The 23,360-nt window shown below is 35.0% G+C and overlaps 1 long non-coding RNA gene and 1 pseudogene across 2 annotated transcripts in view; both read right to left on the bottom strand.

The window, feature by feature from the left end:
* Positions 1 to 23,360, bottom strand: part of LOC123593782 — a 634,051-nt gene that overhangs the window by 222,133 nt on the left and 388,558 nt on the right. The gene's annotated exons all lie outside the window — the stretch shown is intronic.
* On the bottom strand, positions 9,507 to 9,662 carry LOC123596663 (annotated as a pseudogene).

Below are 23,360 nucleotides of genomic sequence, written 5' to 3'. Positions count from 1 at the left end.
GAGCATAGTGAGTAAATTCAGGTAAGGAATTGGAAAAGTCTTCAGACAGACGGTAAGATTTAACCAAGTCTTGACAAGTAAGAGAAATTCAACACATGGTACATGGTGGAGGCAATATGATGCAGTCACTAAGAACCTGGGATTTGGTGCTATGCTGCCCGGCCTCAAAGGTTAGCTCTGCCACTCACCAGTTCTGTGATCCTGGCTGGTGACTTAACCACTATCAGACTCAAGTTTCTTCTTATGTAACATGGGCACTCACCTCAGCGGATGGTTTTAAAGATGAAATAAGACGCAAGTAAATTATTAGTTTAGCTATTACATTTACATACATAGCTATGCATATGAGCCCTTTTCATTGATCATTTCTAAAATTTAGCAAATCTTCCTGTGAAAACCGATCCCAGATTTCACCATTTCTCACCATTTTGTGGTGCAGCTGTCATGAGCACGTTGAACTCTTAGAATCGGAGGCAGAATAATCAATGAAATGGAGCACTGTAATCAACAACATAGTAAACGCAAAGAAGTGTTACTCCATATTTCACACCTCTTGAAAATGGCTATTTTAGAAATTGCAATACAAATCTTATCTGGTTCGATGCTGGAATCATTAGCTGAAAATCCAGTGAATCAAAAATAAATGGTGCGGTGCTGACCGGCACAAAACAATTACGCCAAGCGCTTGCTCATTTCCTCTCATTTGGCTTTAATGATGATTTAACTTTGTGAGTCTATTCCATCTTTCACACTCAGAACAAGGGGTCACAAAGACATTTTTATGGAAAGGAAGTTTTGGTTTTTCCTCTCTGGAGATTTATATTGAAAGGACAAAATACGGGGCGCCTGGGTGGCGCAGTCGGTTAAGCGTCCGACTTCAGCCAGGTCACGATCTCGCGGTCCGGGAGTTCGAGCCCCGCGTCGGGCTCTGGGCTGATGGCTCAGAGCCTGGAGCCTGTTTCCGATTCTGTGTCTCCCTCTCTCTCTGCCCCTACCCCGTTCATGCTCTGTCTCTCTCTGTCCCAAAAATAAATAAACATTGAAAAAAAAAATTAAAAAAAAAAAAAAAAAGAAAGGACAAAATACTGAATAAGCAAATAGAAAACCATTAAAAAAACAAAAATAAAGCACTTCTCTGTGTTTATTTCATGCCTAATTTCCCACAACACCCTCTAAATGGTTTCGCACACTCCTCAGTGCACACTTCTGAGAATGATTCTCAAGGCCTTTCTTAATCTGACCTCTCAGCAGTTCTCAACAGCACACTTTGCTCCCAGCAGGCCAATAGGATCCCTCTGCCTTGCAAATGTCTTCAATAGCTCCAGGCCAGTTCACAGTCAACCTCCTGCCACTTACCCTATTCTAAACAAATTTTTTCCTTCTCTGATGCACAAATTCTGTTCTTAATTTGCTTTCCTCAACTGTTACACTTCAAAATAGACTATCCTTCTGTCAAATTCTTATTTAATTATAGTCTATTTGGTTAAAAAATTTTTTTTTGTAATGTTTATTTTTGAGGGGGGCGGGGCAAAGAGAGAAGGAGACACAGCATCTGAAGCAGGTTCCAGGCTCTGAGCTGTCAGCGCAGAGCCCCACTTGGGGCTCAAACCCACCAGCCATGAGATCATGACCTGAGCCCAAGTCAGATGCTTAACCAACTGAGCCACCCAGGCACCCCTATTTATAGTCTATTTGTTTATATGAGTCCTATTTGTTTCACCTATAGTCATTCAAATCTATGATGATTGCAGTTACTTCTAAAATTTGCCAGTCCTATGCTTACTCTTTTTCCTCAAAATAAAAGTTTGAGAGTTATTACATTCCATTTATTTCTAGGTGTTTCTATATTTTTAAAGTATTCGATTTGGCATGATTTTTTATGTTAACTGGCTTAGACCACTTTTTTTTTTCTAAATGGCCAGTTAATACTATTTATCAAATAAACCTTCCCTTCACAATTCCGTTCTGTTTTCTTGAACCCAGTCAGCCAATTTCAAGGAATTCTAGTGCATTGCCCTGCCTATTCTCAACACCACTGCTGAAATGTTTAAATTATTCATCTGTGTTTTATCATCACAATTTTTTTCTGAATATACATTCATATGATTATTATTCTAGGTAAGTTTTCAAACTATTTTGTTTCACAAAACAAACCATAGGTTTTCATAAGAATTACCCTTAATATACCTATTAATTTGGCCACAAACATATTACAATTATATTTGGTATGGAACATCACATTTAGAAGCGTGTTCATCTTTTCATTCATACACATTTAACATTATTTTCTAAACTCCCCTACATTATCTTTAAGGTATGAACAAACTGAATTACTCCCCATTCTCTGAACAGACCTGATACATGTCTACTTTTCCAAATCTACTCACTTTCTTCTTCCCATTATATATGTCCTCAATATATCTCTTATGATTGCAGGGCACTTTCCAAAGAAACCCATCTCAAATGCCACTGTCTCCACAGACCGTACAGAGTGGGAAAAAATCTCTTGGTTTTCTAAACTCCTTTGAAAGGGGGGGTAGGGGTGGTGGTAATTTTGTGGATACGTTTTGCCACATCAAAAATGTTGATCTGCTATTACCCTAAAGACAGCTTTCCCCCTTTTTCTTTGGTCTCCAATATGTATGTAGCATTTCTGGTTTCACTTGGCACCAGCTTGTATGCATGACTCTACACTTCTTAACATTTCCCAAAAAGTCCACTTGACAAATTAATTGATGAGAAACAAAGATTTTTTTTTTACATAAAATTTTATAATTTGTAGGACAGGTGTTTTACATTACAGATTCTCAGAAAACAATGTAAGAATCACTTTAAATCCCTGTTAACTATATCCTGTCTTCCCCAAGTCTCTGTCTCCACTGGTCTGACCTAGGAATTCTTATCTTCTAACACTCAGCCATCCACAGTGGTCACTGTATTGGCCAAATGTCCCTCCACTAAGCAGAGAGCTGCTTCCTCTTTATGAAGTCTGGACCCCAGCTGATAGTAGTACTTTGGAATCTCAGCCTCTGTCCAGATGTGAGTTCATCAAATTATCATCAAAAACATCATTGGGAGGCATGGGTGGCAGGAGTCCCCTCATAATTTGAAGTTTTATACCAGCTGCTAAGAAAACAAAAATTTCTCCCTATTTGTAAAACCTTGGATTGCAAGTAACTTGTTCTGTGAGTGTTCCACAAGACAAGCAAACATTTCTAATAACTTTTAACTTAATAAACAAACAATGTCTTGCAATACGAGTAGTACATTATGCCAAATATCACATGATCACCACCGAGCCAGTGGTTCTTCTCTTGCTGTGGGATTGTGTGTGACTGTCTCCCAGTCTCGGATGCTCAGTCTCAGACCTCAGTGTTTGGCAGAAATCAGTGATTTTTCTGAACGTTGGAAGGTGCCCACAACTGGCACTAGTGTAATTTTTTGTCACTTCAAAGCACCTATGGACAGTCCTTTGCTTTTCCATACAAGAGGAAGCTTAGGAATGCTTTGCTTCATTCTAGGTCAGGCTGCCTGCAGGTATAGACTCTTTCCTCTGTTGCCTTATTGCCAGTTACATTAAATACAGTAGATGACAAGATTTTATCAATACTGTACTATAGTCAACATCCATGCAAGTAACAGCAAGAGGTTATGGAAGACATCTCATCCACAGTGGAAGAGAAGAAAATGGCGGAAGAATCCCTCACTTCTAGTGAGATTGGGGAGATGTGTAAAATGTGGGAAACTGCAAAATTTTGTAGAAAAACACCACCCGAATAAGGCTGTAGCAGTGCAAGCAATCAATCTCTTTAACACCGCTATGTCACGTTTTGGTGAAATCCTCAAAAGGAGGCAAAAGCAAGTGTCACTGAGTAGGTTCCTGTTAAAGTGGCAGGAAAAGAAAAAGATGCACCATGCCAATAAATAGCAGTGATTTTCTGAGTGATGGTGAGAGCCGTCCTACACAATAACCCTCCTCTCTCTCATCTCCTTCACACCCGTCATGAAGGTTTTCAAAGGTAAGCACAGGTTAATTTGTTTCTTTTTCTTCATATTTTGTAGTTTCTTTATTTTTTTATATTATATTACAGTATTGTAATCATTTTTATATGAATATTTTTGGGTTGTAGAACGAATCATCTAAGTTTCCATTATTTCTTATGGGGAAATTCACTTTGATATACAAGTGCTTTGGGTTGCAAGCATGTTTCTGGAATAAATTATGCTCGGAAACCAAGGTTTTACTGTATTTACCTAATTATGACCATGTATTGTCTCTCTACTATAGACAAATTCTGTAAGTGCAAAATCATTGTCCTATCAATCTTTAAATACTCCCAAAGTACTAGGTGTGTGACCCACAATACATTGCTTTTTTGCAGATGAATGCTTTTGGAAGAACGAATAAGTTGTTTGGTAAGCTATATTCATTAAAATGAGGAGACTAATTTTCACCACTACATAAACTTGTTTCCTTCCCACTTTCCTGCCTAGGTTCACAATATTTCATTCTGTTAGTGGAAAGTTATTTTGTTTCTTAAAAACAAACAAGGTTCAAGTTGCTTTTTTTTTGTTTCTTTGTTTTACTTTTTCTCTCATTTACTCTGAAGCATCCTCTCTCAAATTCCCATAGGATATTAAAAAAAGACAAACAGAAAATATAAAATTTGTACTACCACCTAAATCTAATACAATAGGACATCGAGTGAGATTTTTTGATTGTCTTAGAATTTGCAGTTGAGACATAAAGATGAATTTTACCTTAATAACATGAAGCAAACTTACTGTTCTGAGATAAGGTAAGAAAAGTATTACAAATATAGCCATAAGTGTCATAAATCATTATTTTGGGAAACTTTATTATATCTTTTTAAATATGTGACAAAGCAAATACACAAATAATATATAAGGGCAGGGAAAATTAAGATACTATTATAAGGTTATATTATAACTGTGTAACCTATAGAGGCCCAAAATTAATTTATCTTCAAGTATTCATTGGATATTTTCAAAATATTATAATACACACACACACACACACACACACACATATATATATACACATACATGCATATCTATAGATATATATATATACATATATATAAATTAAGCCATAAGAAAATCTCAATAAATCCCTAACTTCAGAAATTGCATAAGTCCCATCCATATCTCTATCTGACAATACTACAAAATTGGAATATACAAATTTTAAGTGAAAAAGTACCCTATTGGAATTTCATAAAGCTTATTTAAATCATTATTGAGTTAAATAATGAATTTTAAAAGCCATACTAAACAATTTAGGAAATGATAAAATTGAGAACACTACATTTCAATACTTGGAAGACACAGCCAAATCTTAATGAAGACAAATATATAGCCTTACAGGTAATCATTAAAAATAAAAATAAATGAAGCAAGCACTTAAATTAAAACATTATTTTAGTGGGGTGCCTAGATAGTTCAGTCAGTTAAGCATCTGACCCTTGATTTTGGCTCAGGTTATGATGGTTCGTAAGATGAAGTCACATGTCAGGTTCTGTCCTGACAGTGCAGAACCTTCTTGGGATTCTCTCTTTCCCTATTTCTTTGCCCCCCCCCCCAACTTCTCTCTCTCTCTCTCTCTCAAAATAAATAAACATTTTTAAAAATTGTAATTATTACATAAGCATTAATAATATCAATAGAAGCTTCTGTTTTAAGCAACCACCTGCTAGTATAGTCTATTAAACACTTTGGAATAGTTTTTTACTTTTAACTTTCACTTTATGAGGTAGATACCATTGTTTGAATTTTGCACATGGGAAACTGAGGCTCAGAGAGTTTAAGACACTTGTGCAAAATTATACAGCTAACAAGTGCCAAATTTAGACTCATAGTAGAATGCATGAGATCCTAATCAGGAGGAATAAAATATTAAAAATAACAGATTAGTGAATTTCAAGCCAAAGTGGGATTAGCAATACACTAATTAAGACTTATATATTAACAATAAAACAGACAGACTTATGGTAAATAAAATGAAGAAAAAGACTGTATCAAAACAACCACATATGAGAATGAGAAAGATGCCTAACGAAGAAATGAGATTTAAAAGATTTTTAGGCAATATTCTGTATACTCTAGTACTAATCAATTTGAAATTTTATATCACTTTAAAATATATATACACTTCAAAAGTACATTTTTAAAATACAGAGCCCAAAGAGAGAAATAAAATGGAAAAAATTGAAAGTAGATTAGAGTCTATGTCCTCAAACAGTTTCAGACCAAAATAACTACTGAGGAATTACTTTGATCTCATAAGAATGAGATAATGCCAATGTTATGTAGTATTATCTAACATAGAAAAAAAATAGTTTCAAATGCTCTTTTTGATGTTACTCTAATCCTCACACCAAAACCTGACCAAGGGAGCTATCTACAAACCGCTAAAACTCTGACTTACTTAAAGAGATATATGCAGAAATACTAAGCAAATAAAAGAGTATCCCTAGATAAATGGCATGGGAGAGTGAAAATAAAAAGGATTTTCAAAGATCTAGCAAATAATACTAACAACAATAATTTAAGGAAGAATATTATGTTTGTCTAAGAGGGTCATTTTAAGATGAAAGTAATGCAATCCTTCCTAAATAAAAACATAAACTTCCAATAATTAATAACAATTTCAAGATATATAATTCAAACATTCCAAGTCTTTTGGAAATTTTTAGATATATAATTGTACTGGAAGAATTTAATTTACTACTCAATCTCTGTCACATTAAATAAATGAAGAGGGAAGAAGATATAGAGTATCTGAATAATGTAAGATTAATATATTGGATTCAATCTATAATAGAGAACATAGCTTATTTTCTAAGTATTCATGAAATATTTATTAAAAACAATTGTATATTATGTCACAAAGAAAACTGCAAGAGAATCCAAAAAAGCAAAATTTTGACAGGTCATATTCTCTGATCATAATACAATAAAATTAGGAATCAAAAACATGCAACAACTAAAACATAAATGGGGGAAATACTTGAACTATATAGTGAAACTATATTAACTATCTAAATATATATTATATATTTATTTTATGTATAAGTGAAGTGGAAAATATTTATTATAAAAAGTTCTCACAAATAAATAAACAAAATTCACAACTCAATGGAAACATATGCAATAGCAAATAAATAGAGAAGTCAAAAAGTTGTTCACTGTGTTAGCCAAACAAGTGCAAATTAAAATAATAAGATATAGGGGCACCTGGGTGGCTCAGTCGGTTAAGCATCTGACTCTTGATTTCAGCTCAGGTCATGATCTCACGGTTCATGGGATCTAGCCCCATGCTGAGAGTGCAGACCCTGCCTGGGATTCTCTCTCTCCCTCTCTCTCTGTTCTTCCTCTACTCTTAATAAATAAATAAATAAATAAATAAATAAATAAATAAACAAACATTAAAAAATAATAACATATATCTCTTTTTTGTCTGCCAGATTAAAAAGCAATAAAAAATGAAAATAATTAGTGCAATGGAATATGAATGCTAATAATCATACACAAAGGATGTTCAAGTATAAATCAATACATTCTTCTTAGAAGGTCATATGCACTACTTATAATGACATTTAAAAAAAAAAAACAGGTACAATGTAACCTATTCATTTCAACCCTAAGAATTTATCCTAAGGAAATGTGTGAAACAGTGTAAATATATTACACATATGAATGATCCATATAGTGAAAACTTGGAAACAATCTCATCTTTCAAAGAGAATATGCCTAAATATCTATTGGAACATTTATATTAAAGAATAACTCCTAGGTAACAAAAGTAATAATATTAGGATAAATTTTGAAAGTGTGATATGTGTAAGCACTGTATCATCTCATTAAAAAAAAAAAAGCCAAACTAAATATATATCAAACTGCTGGGGGCTGGTGAAGGATGTATAAATCTGTTCACCAAAAGTTCCCATTAGTTTCATTGGTTCTGCTTAATTTAGATTTTTTCTTTCTTCTGTTTTTAATTTATGATTCTTTTTATAATTTTTAATATAAACTTAGAATTCATTTGGTAAACAGATTTATGTGTGGTCACTGAATACTGTGTGCTCCAAGTATTAGACAAATTTTTGTTCTAAAAGCCCCAAACCACAAAAACTTCAATTAAGTTTTTGAGGTATTTTCTCCCAAATTAAAATCAGTCATGTGTTATTCAGACCATTCTAGGGTCATCCTATTATCCTTTAGCTGAAATAGGAGTCAAAATTCTGACAGAGACTGGTCTCCTTATATTGGTTCTTATAAGTGAGTATAGTTCCTGTTTTCTAAAAAATAAAATAAAATAAAATAACTGACTTAAAAATACAAAGCTCAAATTTTATTTTCATCCATCGATTGGAACATTCTTTTTACTCAGGTGAATTGTACAGTCTAATTTACTTTTGGGGCTATGATCATTTCCAATTTTAGCAGATAGTAAGACTGAGTTAAAGACTTGTTTAAGTGTGATCAGTCTTCTTGTTTTACTGCCATTTAGACCCAGATTTCAAAGGTCAGTGAATTAGGCCAGTATTGTTTAGTTTATGTTCCAACTACAAACATACCATAATGTGCAGAGCTGATAAGAAGCATGATCAATAACCAGATAGCGTCTTACAACTGGTACTTTAGAAAATAAAGATGGTTAAAAATGACATAACACTTTTAGCATTTGTTTACAATATATTGATCAATTGTATAGCAGTCAACGTACTCTAAACAGCATGACTGCTCAAGCTAAAGTTGCCTTTTTTCATACAAATCAGATAGAAACCCATGAAGCTGCTATGAAACTGTTTTCCAGTGTGCCTATTGATTTTTTTATATTTCTATTTAATATATATACTATTTATCTATAAGAATTTAATATATATGGCTTTAATGATGCATCCTGACACTTCTCTTTACTATCCTGAAAATAGTGTGTTCTTCACCAAGTAAATAAGTCAAATACAAACAAAAAGTAGGTCAACTTAAGCTCTGAAAAATCTCGGGTCAAAGTAGTATATGAGGGTTTTTAAATCAATTTACTCAGTATCCCAAAGGATCAGAGCTCTTGTCTAAAGCTCTAAGCTCTGGGAAAAAAGCCTGATATAGAGATTCTAAATATTCCATCTAATATGAACCTTAAACAACTCAATATTTTCATTAACAAAATATGGACCTGTGATTACTGACTACAGAATTCTAACACCAAAAGTTTAAATGAGGTTTGAGTGCATTTGCACTCAGGAATAATTGCTAAACCAACTCAAGCTCATTTTGTATGTCAGTCTCCATCTTAAGCACTACAGATATTTTATTTCAAGTAATCTGAACAGCAGCATTACAGAATGGCTATTCCCCATTTCAGAGAAGAGAATGAAGCCTGGAGAATAAATACGTCCCTGTCTACTGGGTTAGAGGCTGGTGCAACTGAGTCTCAACCCTTAGCCAGTCCAGCTCTATCATTCATGATCTTAGCCTCTGAACCTGGGTATAACTATTCAGAGATTATTGTATCTCGCAGGTATATGTTAAAGTATGTGTCTTTAAAATTTCTATGGACACATATTGTTAAATGTCTTAAATGTGGCAGAAGGATCCTGTTACTGCACTTGATCTTAGCCAAAAGGCCGAGAAGCGATAGGATCCTGTTACTGAGTAACGCCCTTTTCCAAAAGTTCTGTGATTGTTTCAGTCCATAAAGGGGAATATCCATGTAAAGGAATTGCCACAGATTTCTTTGTTTTTTCTCTCTCTCTCTCTTTTATTCTCTACTTCCTCTTCTCTTCTCAACTCATTTATGTATGTTCCTGAAGCTCTTCTCTCAAAAAGTTCACTCCTCTTCTCTCGTATGCCACTTTTTCCTCCCCTCAGAGCTGCATCCCAGATCTACTGGCTTTCCTAATCCCACCCTGTCACTCAAGTCCTTATTTCTGGCCTTTGGCTCCTAGCAAGTGACTCAATTATCATCCTTTGATAATCCTAACATTATCACCCTAGTGTGTCTTATCACAGAACTTAGAGTCAGTGCTGTAATAAACTTGTCTTTTAAGAACATTTTTAATGGTGACCAATATAATCTTCTGGAAGACTTTGAAGATTTTTCACTCCAGTAACCAATGTTTTTTAATTTCGTCTTGTATTTCTGATTTCAGGTTTTATATTTCCAAATTTCAGTTGAATAACTGCCTAGTCTCAATAAGAACAAAAAAAGAATAGGTCTGCTTTAAAAAAAGCTTTATCTTACAGGATGTGTTTAACAATTAATCCCTGTTCTCACCTTAACTATGAAAGTCAGCTGCTTTGTGATAAATTACTGTCTGACACCCTAGCAAACTTTATCACCAATAAAACAAATAGGAATTTAAAGGTGTAAAAGAAAAGTAAGAATATGGACCATGGAAAAAGAGAGGTGAAAAAAATGCTTACAAAAACAAATCAAAAAAGTTTGAAGAAAATTAAAATTCCATTTTCAAATAAATACAAGGATTTGTATTTGTATTTGTCTTTCTGTTGAACAGAAAAAAAGAAAAGATAGATTTTTAAAAAGCAATGGCGTATTCAAAAAACAAAATGCATGTTTTCTTTCTTACTGCATAGTTTTAACATATAATTGTTATCACGAAAATACATCCATCATCGTGAGGATTAAATAGGAATAAAATATTAATTTCAAAACTGGTTAGGTCAGAAATCAACAAGTGAGTGGTGTATGTGTGTGTATATATGTGTACAAGTGCACTCAATTCATTGAACCATATCTGGGTGTTTTGCATAACGAAACTTCCTCATCTGTCATCTTCTGCTCTGTGGGAGGGAGTAGATGGGAATGGGGCAAACCTTGTCCTTCTTGCTCTTAAAGAAAAGCCTGTGATTAAATAGAGGAAAACTAAAGATTCTCATTAGAATCACAGTGATTCCCACCTCTTTGTGGTAGAGTTCTGCTGCTCTTCCCAGGGACTGGGCTATGCTTTCCTCTTCCCTGTTAACCTGGATATCTTGCCTTCCCAATACTGAAAGAGCTGAGTGAAGTTTCATTATATTTCTCAGAAGGCTAAACTTAGTGGAACTTGAAAGCGTGCCTTGGAGCGCCATGTTCATGGAAGTTGGGTTTTTGTTTGTTCGTTTGTTTGTTTTTTCTGCTGTGGATTGTTGTTGATGCTGCAGGAGCAGATGAACTGATGTGCCTTGAATTCAAACAAGGAGAAGGTGGTGTGTTCTTTTTGAATAAAGAGTGAGTATTTTCAAAAGGCTTTTTACTTCAATGTGTTCCATTTTTATTCTCGATCAATTCGATGTGGGTCATTTAAATGTCATGCAACATTAATTTGTATTTACTCATTTGAAAACTTTGTCTGGTTATTTGCTCATATTGGAATCATTTGAGACCGATCTGTAAACAACATTCAAATTCACTGTCATGCAACAAGAATTAACGTGTGTGCATATACATGTATTGGGGGAGTCGGGGGATAAAGAGAAGGTAAATTATGGCAAACATTTTAGAAATTAGCAAAGCGTGAGTCTTTATGATTACCAAATTGGGTGGGTTGTTTTTTTTTTTCTTCCTCTTCTTTTTGACCCCTCAATCAATTTTGACCTTATCCTGACAATTAGGAAGTATTTATAAGAAATGATGTGGTTTAGGCAAGTGATGTATATATTTCACAGACTACTTCAGAAGATTAAGACCTTCCAGGCTATCTGATACATCTGCTTCCTCAGGGCCCACACTTTGGAGGAACTGCCATATGATTTTACGTAAGGGATGCTCATAACCCGAGTTCTTAAAGCTGTGTATGAAACAGATTTTAAAGGATCCAGGACTGATTAAAACAGTTAGCCTGTCCACATCCTCCCTATTTACTGTGGATTACAGGAAGGGAAGTTGGGGTTAAATCAGCAGGTCTTCCTGCTTCCCCAGAGGTTAACCTGGCAGCCGGTTTGGCACCCACAGGAGGGCTGACAGGTAGCAGGATTTGTCTAAGCAGGCTGCCTGAGAGCCAACAAGGAAAACTGAATGCTCTGGATTAGTTCTGGATTATGTTGTCAGAGTGAAGGCTGATGGACAAACTGCAGAGGAATAAAATGCAATCTGTTTGGGGAAAGAGGCAGCGTGCATAGCTTTCATTTTTCAAGAAATGACAAGAAAAATCATTAATAATTTGTAAATCCATGTCCATTAACTTTTCTCTTTGTTATCCCAAGACAGCCTTTTTAACATGAGTTTGCCACTGTCCTATATCTCTTCTGTCTAGTGACAGATGGCAAGATAGATATGAAATTGGATTCATAAAATAATACCCCCACCTCCAAGAAAGACAGAGCCTTCATTCTCCTAACACTGCTTTGTCTCTCCACCCTACACTCCTCCACCAGGCTCCCAGGATGAAAGGAAACTTGGACATTGATAGCCAAATGACATGGGTTTGCTTTCTTCCCTCTGTAACAAATTTTTAAGACAATGGCATTACTTAATGAAATTTAAAGCCAAAAGGAAGTAAATAATCATGATCGTATTAACACATTTGTTATGATGATAAAATGCAGAATAAGAGGTTTTTTTTTTTCACAAATGGACTTGAGCATCAGTTCCAGAACCATCTGAGAGAGTTAAAAGATATAAATATTTGTACTTATATCAAACCAAACTTTGGTCTCTATAAAAGGGGTTTACATTTTTCCCATATAGGAGTTACCAGAATTCTTAAAGAATACTTGTGAAATAGTTGTAATGATACAATTTCCACTTACAAACAAATCTAGCATTCTAAAATAACTTAGGCTTTGTTTTTTTCTTACAAGTTTCATTATCCACTTTGGAATTCTTAAAGTGAATTTCTTAAAGTGAAAACTATCATATCAGAAAACAATCTTTCTGCTTAGACTCAGTTAAAACTAAGAAATATTTTTAGCTGTTTCCAAAATACCAAAAATTAGGGTGTTCAGATATTTGGGTTTATAGATGAATTATCATTGTGGCCTCATTATCATTTCAAAAATAGTTATGTCATCTACAGGAGCTAACACTCCTAGACCTGATAGTAACACGGCAGGACTCATTGATGCTTTCCTCTTTGATTTCAAGAACATACTCTCTCTTTTCCTAAGGAGAAGAGCTTGTTTTCTTCTCTACGGGAAACAGTATAAATAAAATCCCAGTTCCTCAGGATAAACTCAGGCTGTGTACTTTTGCATATATTATTACCAAAAGAAGGAATACACAGCCCCAAATTAACACTATTATCTGAGGAGAATTCCATCTGGAGTTTCCATTGCTCTGACATCTTGCTGCATCTGGCCAACAACAGGCAGTCAATAAATATTTGATGAATACATAAATAAGCCAATAAAAATGTATTTAATGCAAAAATTATTGAATTCACTTTGGCCCACAAGAAGTGAAAAATACCTGTTAGAAATTTTATTTTGCATAATATTGTTCTAGCAAATAATATTAATACATGAAGCATAAAATAAAAATGAATAAAAAACATAGACTTGAATTAGGTATTTCACATGATAATAACTAAAAGCTCTTTGTTGGCCTGCAAACATGATTTTTTAAAATTAGAATCAATTAAACCAGTCTTTATGTATAAACACACTTTCAGACTTGTGTTTACTTATCAGTCAGTTCAACCGCAGGCCATTATTATGCAATGTATTACTCCAAAAAAAAAAAAAATCACTGATAAAATTATTCTCACTTTAAAATGAACATCAAACTACTAACACATCTAGTATTTTATTATCAGTTATTAACCATCAGAAACAATTTTGATTTCTTGATTTTTAATGAAAAATCCTCTTTATTCACTATTCTGTAGTAATATAAACATCTGCATAAATAAATATCAGGATTTTCTTTTTCCCCACAACTGTCCTCAAGATAAGTTTGGTTTTACTGTAAAATAGTGCTGCCTGATTATTTTCATAATGTAGCATACAAAAGAAATGATAATATTTCTTTGGGCCCTGGTTTAACAGAGAAAGCTCCCTTTGGTTAAGAGTCCACCCTGCTTCCTCAATGTCTCCCTGAAGACATCAATCTGTCTTCACACCTTTAAACCATGGGCCAATAGGCCTCTGTGCCACAGCACCTTGGGTAGAAAGTCCCAAAGTACTGGATTTTTTACAATCTCAAGACAAGTATGTCATGAATTTAGTTATGAAAGTAGAGAGACCTTGGTCTTCCTGTTTCTGAAAAAATATAAAAAATAAGCAATAATAGAAGCTAAAACATATTTCTTCATTTTAAATAGCAAAATAGTAATAAAAATAGCTCCATGAATAATATAACTGCTTGGAAAACATTTTGAAATATAAAAGAAGCTTATGAAAAACATCATCCTCAAAGGATGTTTATAGAATAAGAGAACTTTATTTAACTGCCATTCATATTATGTACATAGACGAGTCAGTGTAAAAACAAACAAATGGGCTATGATTTGGAGTTATATAAAAACTCCAAATATTTACAATTTTAAATATGTTAAAAGATTGGCAGAAGAAGAAGTTTTACAGCTTTATGTGGGTGGCAGTTATTAAGTCATTCCTATGAAGCCACCTACAACATAGAATGAAGCCCAGCTCTCTAGGTTTCCCCATTTTGTTGAAGGTGAGAAGGCCTCCAAATATTTCAGGTCAATGAATAGTTGTCTTATCCATGACTATGGTAACCTATATGATATTGGCTTGGGTGAATTATAAGAATTCAATGGAAAAAGATGAAACAGTGGAAAGAGAAACCAAAATCATGACACATTTAAAGAGTCTCTGGGGGTGCCTGGGTGGCTCAGTAGGGTAAGCATCTGACTTTGGCTCAGGACATGATCTCATGATCTTGCGGTTTGTGAATTCCAGCCCCACGTCAGGCTCTGTGCTCACAGCTCAGAGCCTGGAGCCTGCTTTGGATTCTGTCTCTCTCTCTCTCTCTCTCTTCCTCTCCCCCACTCACAATCTGTCTCTCTCTCTCTCTCTCTCTCTCTCAAAAATAAATAAACATTAAAAAATTTTTACATAAAATAAAATAAAAATGAAGAGTCTTTGAACTCCTTAAGCCAGATCACCATTTCCTAGTGAGGCAAAGACTTTGTATTATGTCATTACTCTTTTTTTTTTTTTTTTTTTTTTTAATGATAGTCACTTCCCTAAAATCCTATAAAACTCATGTTATGGTATTTTTCCTCAACTGATTAGTTTTATACTTTTTGTTGTAGATGATCCTACTGCTTTGTATCTTTGCAAACCTTGTTGTTTTATATCCTTTTAAACCTAAATAAGAATATCAAATTGTAGACATGTTTAAGTGGTTGTGAATTTTCTAGCATAAAATAAAATCTCACTACAAATCAAAACAATTTAACAATCACATCATATGTCTTTTTTACGTCCAGTGTCCACCCCAGTAATATAAAGATGAAAAATAATTATTTGGTTCAGAAATTTTAAGTGTATAGATGTTACCTTAATAAAAGAAGTTTCAGGGCACCTGGGTGGCTCAGTGGGTTAAGCATCAGACTTGACTTTAGTTCAGGTCATGATCTCACGGTTCATGAGCTAGAGCCTCAAGTCAGGCTGTGCGCTGACAGCACAGAGTCTGCTTGGGATTCTCTCTCTCTCTCTCTCTCTCTCTCTCTCTCTCTCAATCTGCCCTTCCCCCACTTGTGGGCACACATGTCCTCCCTCTGTCTCTCTCTCTCTAAAAATAAATAAATAAACTTTAAAAAAAAAAAGAAGTGTCAGTATGTGGTTAAAAATAAAATCACAGGGGCACCTGGGTGGCTCAGTTGGTTAAGCATCCAACTCTTGATTTCATCTCAGGTCATGATCTGAAGTTTCCTGAGGTCAAGTCCCATGTTGGTCTCTGTGCAGACAGTGGAGCCTACTTGGGATTCTCTCTCCCCCTCTCTCTGCCCCTTTCCTGCTCACATGCTTCCATGCATGCAGGCTCTCTCTCTCACTCTCCCAAAATAAACATTTAAAAACTAAAATTAAAAATAAAAAGAAAATCACATTTCAGAGAACTGAAAAATTAAATAAAGTGAAAACTACTCTTTTGTAAAGTTTAGATGAGAAAGGGAGATGAAAAAATGGATAATAACTGTAGAGACTGAGTATTAAAAGATATTTATTAGAACGAGAGAGATTTGAGCATTCCTATAGGCTTATGAGAAGGATCCTTTAGACAGAGTGAGTTTGAAGTTGGATTTAGCCCTATAAAAATGGAATAAAATCCAGCAAAATGGGGGCATAACGGAATCAACGGATAGAATGGATAGATACATCTCTGAGTTTAGGAAAAAGACTTTTTAAGTTTGTCTAGACATAAGCAGCTTATAGGTAGAAGGACAAGTTATCACGAGAGTTTGCAACATAGTTGTGATAAGCACAATTTTCTAGTAAATGAAGAGGTCATTGCTGACAGGAAGAAATGGTTAAACATGTCACATGACAAACATGATGAAAGATTTAATCATCAAAGAGACTGGGTGAAGTGCTAAAACAGGGGGCATGTTACAACTGGTCAAATTACGGACTATAGTTTTATAATGGTTCATGTTCAAGACAGACTCAGGGATTGGACATAAGCCAGATGGATCAAGAAAATGGGTACCATTAACACAAATAATAGGAACTTTTAAAATTTAGGTAGCATGTGAGATGGCCCAAAGGGTTGGAAGGCTAAGGACAAAATATTGGGGAATGTTGGCAATGAAGGAATAGACAAGCACAGTTTTTGTTCTAATTGGTGGCATCCAAGAAAATATTTTAAACTTTCAAAGTAGTTATAGAATGAAGTCTAAATGAATGTATCCAGAAATACCTTTCAAATGTTTGCAATAGAGATTTTAACACAATTACATAGAAGAATCTGAGTGACCTCAAAATCATTTTCTGTCCAATTCTACAATTAAACCTAGGCAGTCCCTCAGTAAACTTTTAAGGGAATATGACTGCACGAAAAATTTGCCATCAGGACATAGGTGAAATTTTCTTTGACCAGAAGGTGTTTTCAGAGCTTTCATGGGAACTTCACCAAAAATAAAATGTAAACACCCAACATCTAAATTCACCCTTACACCCACCTTTGAAAAAACCTCATGATTCTATCAAGGAAGAATAAGATGACTCTGAAAATCTCCAGAAAGTATGGGCATCTGAGGCACACTCAAGTGTAGGTGACAGCTCTGTTCATTGACAATAGTAAGTGAGCAGGAAGTCAGCAGGCTTTCCATACAACATTTCTTTTAGCTTCTCAAACTCTATAAGCTGGCACACCCCAAAAGTATTGCCTCATATAATCATAACAATTCCAAAGGAAGAAAAATATTAGTAAGTTCTCCTTTTTTAAGCTTAATCATTTATTTTGAGAGAAAGAGAGAAAATTAGAGAGAGAGGGAGAGAGAGAGAGAGAGAAAGAGAATCCCAAGCAGGCTCCACACTATAAGCCAGAGCCGGATGTGGGACTCAAACTAACAAACCATGAGATCGTGACCTGAGCTGAAGATGGATACACTCAACTAAGCCAATCAGATGCCCCAGATCTTTCAACAATAATAACACAACCATGAAATTCTGACCATCTCTAATATGCAAAACTAAACCTTCAAATCATGGATGCAGTTCAATTTGAGAAATATTTACTGAGAAAACACACTCTGCTTTAGACACTGAAGAAAGTGGTGGGAGGTATACAAAGTTAAAAAAAAAAAAAAAGAATGTATACTCTAACCACAATAAACCCAGGTGCTAATGTACAATAAAAGGCAATAGCAATAAATATCTCAGAGAGAGAATCATACAAAAAGAGGATCTACTTAGAAAAAGATACGCATACACTGTGAGGAAATGCTATTTTCCTTTTTGTGAATATTACCAAAAGAGACTTGGCAGAGCAATACAGTAACAGGTGTAGGAAGTTGGAGTAATGCAATGCCTACATACGAACTGGTAGGTGAATTTTACCACCCTTGCAAAGTCATGTTATCAAAGCTATATTTTCAAAGACCCAAGTAAAGAACTGTGTGTATGTGTGCTTGTGCTTGTGTGTGTGTGCGCGTGCGTGTGAGTGTGTGTGTGTGAAAGAGAGAGAGAGAGAGAGGGACCCCTTAGTAATGTAGCTCTCAATGGACTTTAGGGATGAGCACCATCATCATCGGAAACCATTGCAGCAATAGGTAGTACAGAGACCAGTTAAACAATCATTATTTTTCCCACCTCTCTTTCTCTATCAACATCCCATCTTAACACAAATATGTGTGGAAATATGTGCACTCTATCAACTTATTCTGCTTTACCTTTCTTCATAGCACTTGTTAGTACCTGAAATTACCCATTAGGTAAGAGATCTTATCTGTCTCACTTACTACTGGACCCTCAGAACCGGAAACAGGAGTGGCACATTGAATTGGGTGGATGAATGAATGAAAACAACTAGGTCAGTTCTCCACAGACACGATATACAAATATTGTGAACTTCAATTACTAAACTGCTGCCCTTGATTTTCTTTTGTTCATAACTTTGTTTTCTTTTTGTTCCCACTTCTTCTTACAAACAGGTTTTAGAACTTACATAAGCAGAAGGAAACAAATGACAAATCATTTTTTATTTATTTTTTTCAACGTTTTTATTTTTATTTTTGGGACAGAGAGAGACAGAGCATGAACGGGGGAGGGGCAGAGAGAGAGGGAGACACAGAATCGGAAGCAGGCTCCAGGCTCTGAGCCATCAGCCCAGAGCCCGACGCGGGGCTCGAACTCACGGACCGCGAGATCGTGACCTGGCTGAAGTCGGACGCTTAACCGACTGCGCCACCCAGGCGCCCCGACAAATCATAATTCAGCCCTGGAGACATAACTTGACAGTCACATGCAGACACGTGACAAGTAGCTGTTTATGTGGGTTTTTAAAATTTTTAAATGTTTATTTATTTTTGAGAGGGGGGAGGGCGGAGGGGCAGAGAGAGAGGGAGATACAGAATCCGAATTGCATACACTCACATTGCTGTGCAACCATCACCATTACCTATCTCCAGAATTATTTATCATCCTAAACTGAATCTCTGGACTCATTATATAATAACTCCCCAACTTCCCCTTCCCCTAGACCTTAGTAACCACTCTTTCAAATTCACTATGAATTTGACAGTTCTAGGTATCATATAAATGGAATCACACAATATGGGTCCTTTTGTCTGGTTTATTACACTTAGCATAACGTGTTTGAGGTGTATTCATGTTGTAGCATATATCAGAATTTCATTCTTTTTTAAGGCTAAATAATAGTCTATTGTTTATATGTACTACATTTTGTTTGTGTGATGATGGGCATTTGGCTTGATCCCACCCTTTGACTATTGTGAATAATGCCACTAAGAACATTTGTATACAAGTATCTGCTTGAGTTCTTGCTTCCAATTCTTTTGGGTATACACTTAGAAGTGGATTAAAGAGTGTATACTTGTAAATGGTCGTGTTTTTTATGCAAATGAACTGGTAAAACACTGAAGGTCTTTGAGGGGAGAGAAATAACCTGGCTTATGTTTTACCATTATTATCCTCATTACAATTTTCAGCCCTTAGAGAATTTATAAATCGAATGAAAAAAATAATTTAAATAATGGTGAATAACTTGTAAGTGTATAAAGCAACAAATCCCCTAGTGAGAAATCATAAGGCAGCAGGGAGTCTGTAAATGCAGAAATAACGCAATGAATGATGAGATCTTTGTAGATGATGGTAAATTGATGAGAACACTCTGGAACCCACTTTTAAGGCCCCTGGAGCTGTGGTAGTGAGCAGATGTTTGAACCATACTTTGACTCAAAGGGAGGACAAAAAAAAGTGGAACTGACAAAATCTGCTGAAAAAGATCTAAGACCTGAAGTACCAGTGTAAGCCATTCAAAGTTGGCATACAAACGTCATCATTACTTTCAATATTAAAAGTAATAACTATCATTTGAAAATAATTCAAATTAGAGATTAAATTCAATTAGAGATTAGAAAAAGGCCCCCATAACCCCACTCCTCAAAAATAACCAAGGTTAATTATGATTCTGTTGATAAATCATAGAATTGATAGTTGAAGTCAAGAGAATAAAAAGGCTAACCAAAAGAGAGATGAAAATAAATCTAAAACAGAATAAGCAGGGAAATTTTTTTTAATAAAAAAGGATACAGGAAAGGAAAGGAAAGGAAAGGAAGTAGAAAGAATCATCCAAATATGAAAAGAATTGGGATAATGACACACCAAGAAACTGAAGAAAAAGATTTTTGAGGAAATACAAGTTTAGAATCTCAAATTCACAAGCAGATCAAGGAGAATGTGGGCAGAAAAAGTCAATTTGCTTTAGCACATATATGATATATATGTACACGTATGTGTAGCACATATGTGCTATATATGTATACATATACATATATGTATAGCATCTATATCTATATATGTATACATAGATACATACATGTGCATATATACACACATATATGTAGCACATATATGTGTGTATGTATACATATATATATGTATACATATATACATATATATGTATATATATAACCAGTACAAATGTCCTGAAACATTTATCCAATCACTTCTGCTACACTGAATAGTATTAATAGTACATAGAAACAAGTTCTATCAGAAAAAACAGAAATGTTCTGTTCTTTTCCTTGGCACACTCTAGCAATTTCATCCTTTGTACAAAAGTATAACTTTTTGTACAAGCACAAATTACAACTTGGTGCTTGCCTACCCTTTATTTACTATAAGCACTAATCATTTTGTGGAAATGATTACACACAACTGGCTGAAAGATTACAATCTCTTATACCCATTAATTTTTGTTTTTTGGCCTGCTGAAAGGCCAGAATAGCTAAAAGTCTTTTTATCTATAAAAACATCTGAAGTATAAGCTGCCATATATGCCACATTCAATGGGTTGAAACAAAATAGCAATTTCTTCTGTTATTTTTTCTTTTCATTTTGAGTTTCTATATTTGAAATACAATGAGGACTGGTTCAATGTGCTGAATAGTTACAGAGATAAAATGGCAGAGACTCCAAAAAGGTTTTGAGTTACTCATGAATAAAAACACTACACAACAAGGAAAGGAAATGAGTAATGATGCAGAAAGAATAGCAGGCAAGAAATTGCTGAAAGAGTAGTCTCTGCAGCCCTCCATTCACAGGAAATCAGAACCCCTGGTGAAAATATTTTTGAAGTATTTTTATGTACATATAGACACATATGTTGAACCAATATAAGCCATTAAATACTGCCTAATATAGATCGGCCTAACTGATGATAGGAATTTTCCACTTTTAAAAAACAGTAAAGAATGAGTGCATGAGTTGGCTCATATATCTTACTGCTTTTCATGGCCCAAATTCACATATTGCTTTCCACAGAAAACTCATCAAATGCGTCAAGATATGTATTTTTTAAAGTTTATTTCTTTATTTTGAGAGGGTGGGGGGCAGAGAGAGGGAGGCAGTGCAGAGCCCAATGTGGGGCTTGAACTCACAAACTATGGATCATGACCTGACCCAAATTTGGACGCTTAACCGACTGAGCCACCCCGGTACCCCAGGATATGTTTTTCCTTTTAAATTTTACTTCTTCTAAGAAATATTGACAATGGATTTCTTAGCTTGGTCAAAATTCTCCTCTGGAAGTCACTTCTGTATGCAGAATCCACAGTGTGTTACAGAACTTGGAAAAAATAATAATGCATGTGTGCTCCACATGAAGATTTTTGATTACTGAAGGAAGCTCCAATGGTAGAAAGATTAGAGACTGGTTCACAATGTATATCATAAAACCTTGACTTAAAACCCTTCAAAGCCCTTGGGGTGCCTGGGTGACTCAGTCGTTTAAGCATCCGACTTCAGCCCAGGTTATGATCTCACAGTTCATGGGTTTGAGCCCTGTGCTGGGTTCTGTGCTGACAGCTCAGAGCCTGGAGCCTGCTTCGGATTCTGTGTCTCCCTCTCTCTCTGCTCCTCCCCCACTTGTGCTCTGTCTCTCTCTCTCAAAAATAAATAAACATAAAAAAAAGACCTTCAAAGCCCCTTGTGAGCATCATTATCATAATATCTCCACATAAGGCTGGCCCCGCCTGAGATAGTGTTCTTTCACATACTTACACATATGGAGTTTTTATCAATTTATAAGTGCAAAGAATGGTGTTTTTTCTATCCCTCTTCAATGCAAATACTTGCTGTACTTTACAGATAAGGAAAATCAGGATCTACATAACTAGAAACTCTATTAAAAGAAGATCTGATCCATTCAAGCATGTAAGGCTCAGTAGCCAGTTTTTATTTTATTCCACTTGATAATTACAGGTTACACTAACACTGCTTCTCTTTCTCTCACAATTGATTTTTTATTAAAAAAATCATTTTAATAATCTATATATTTCATTTGTTATGCAACCTCATCGTTATGGCCAAGAGTAACTGAGGGTTAACTATAGATTGGAATTTTACGTATCATACAGTAAGCCCAATCAGAAAAAGGAGTCAGGCACAATTATCTCTAGCCACTCTAACATATCAATAAGAATTCTTTATTAATTATCAGAAAACTGTAACCAAAATCACAAAGAAAGAGAATTAAACAATAGGGAAATTTTTTCTACCTTCAAGTCTTTACATTTAAAAGCAAAATGTCTGACACTTGCAAGCAATTATACAATGTTTATACATGGCATTTTTTGTGCTTAAAATAAAAATCTTGTAAGTAACTCCAGACAACCCGTTTCACTAGTAAATTAAAACATTTATTTGACAAGCAGAAGCTGACACTTCTAGAATATCTCTTGAATATGTTTTACCATTGCACCGTTCTGAAACAGGGAGGCAGCTCAGCTAGCTGAGAAAACAGCATCATGGGGCCTTTTGTGCACCAACCATTATAGGTCATCTAAACACTGCTCAAGTAGCAGCTCAGAAATGCCCCAACTGAAGAGGCCTTGGGAGGTTAATTCTGTCATTACTGCGTTGACATGAGGCATGTTGCAGCCTTCAGCGCAAAATGTTACTCGTAATCTTTTAATCCCAAATTAGGTCAATATTTTATCAAGTTAATCTAGCATGAAGATTAATTGCATTAGTTACACACACATATACGCATGCAGGTTATTTGTTTTAGAGATACTTTTAATCAAAGAGCAAACCCTTGGTTACAATAGGTGATTTTCAAAAATCATCCTTTCTCCAACAGTATTTATCTTTATAAAAGAGACATTTATTCCTTTTATTGATCTTTAGTCAAGACTGATTTAAGAGAAAAGATAATGGTCTTATAATTACTAAAACAATGACCA

Source organism: Leopardus geoffroyi, chromosome B1, assembly GCF_018350155.1.
Source record: "Leopardus geoffroyi isolate Oge1 chromosome B1, O.geoffroyi_Oge1_pat1.0, whole genome shotgun sequence".
NCBI lineage: Eukaryota > Metazoa > Chordata > Mammalia > Carnivora > Felidae > Leopardus > Leopardus geoffroyi.
This window is presented reverse-complemented; position numbering and strand designations above follow the sequence as displayed.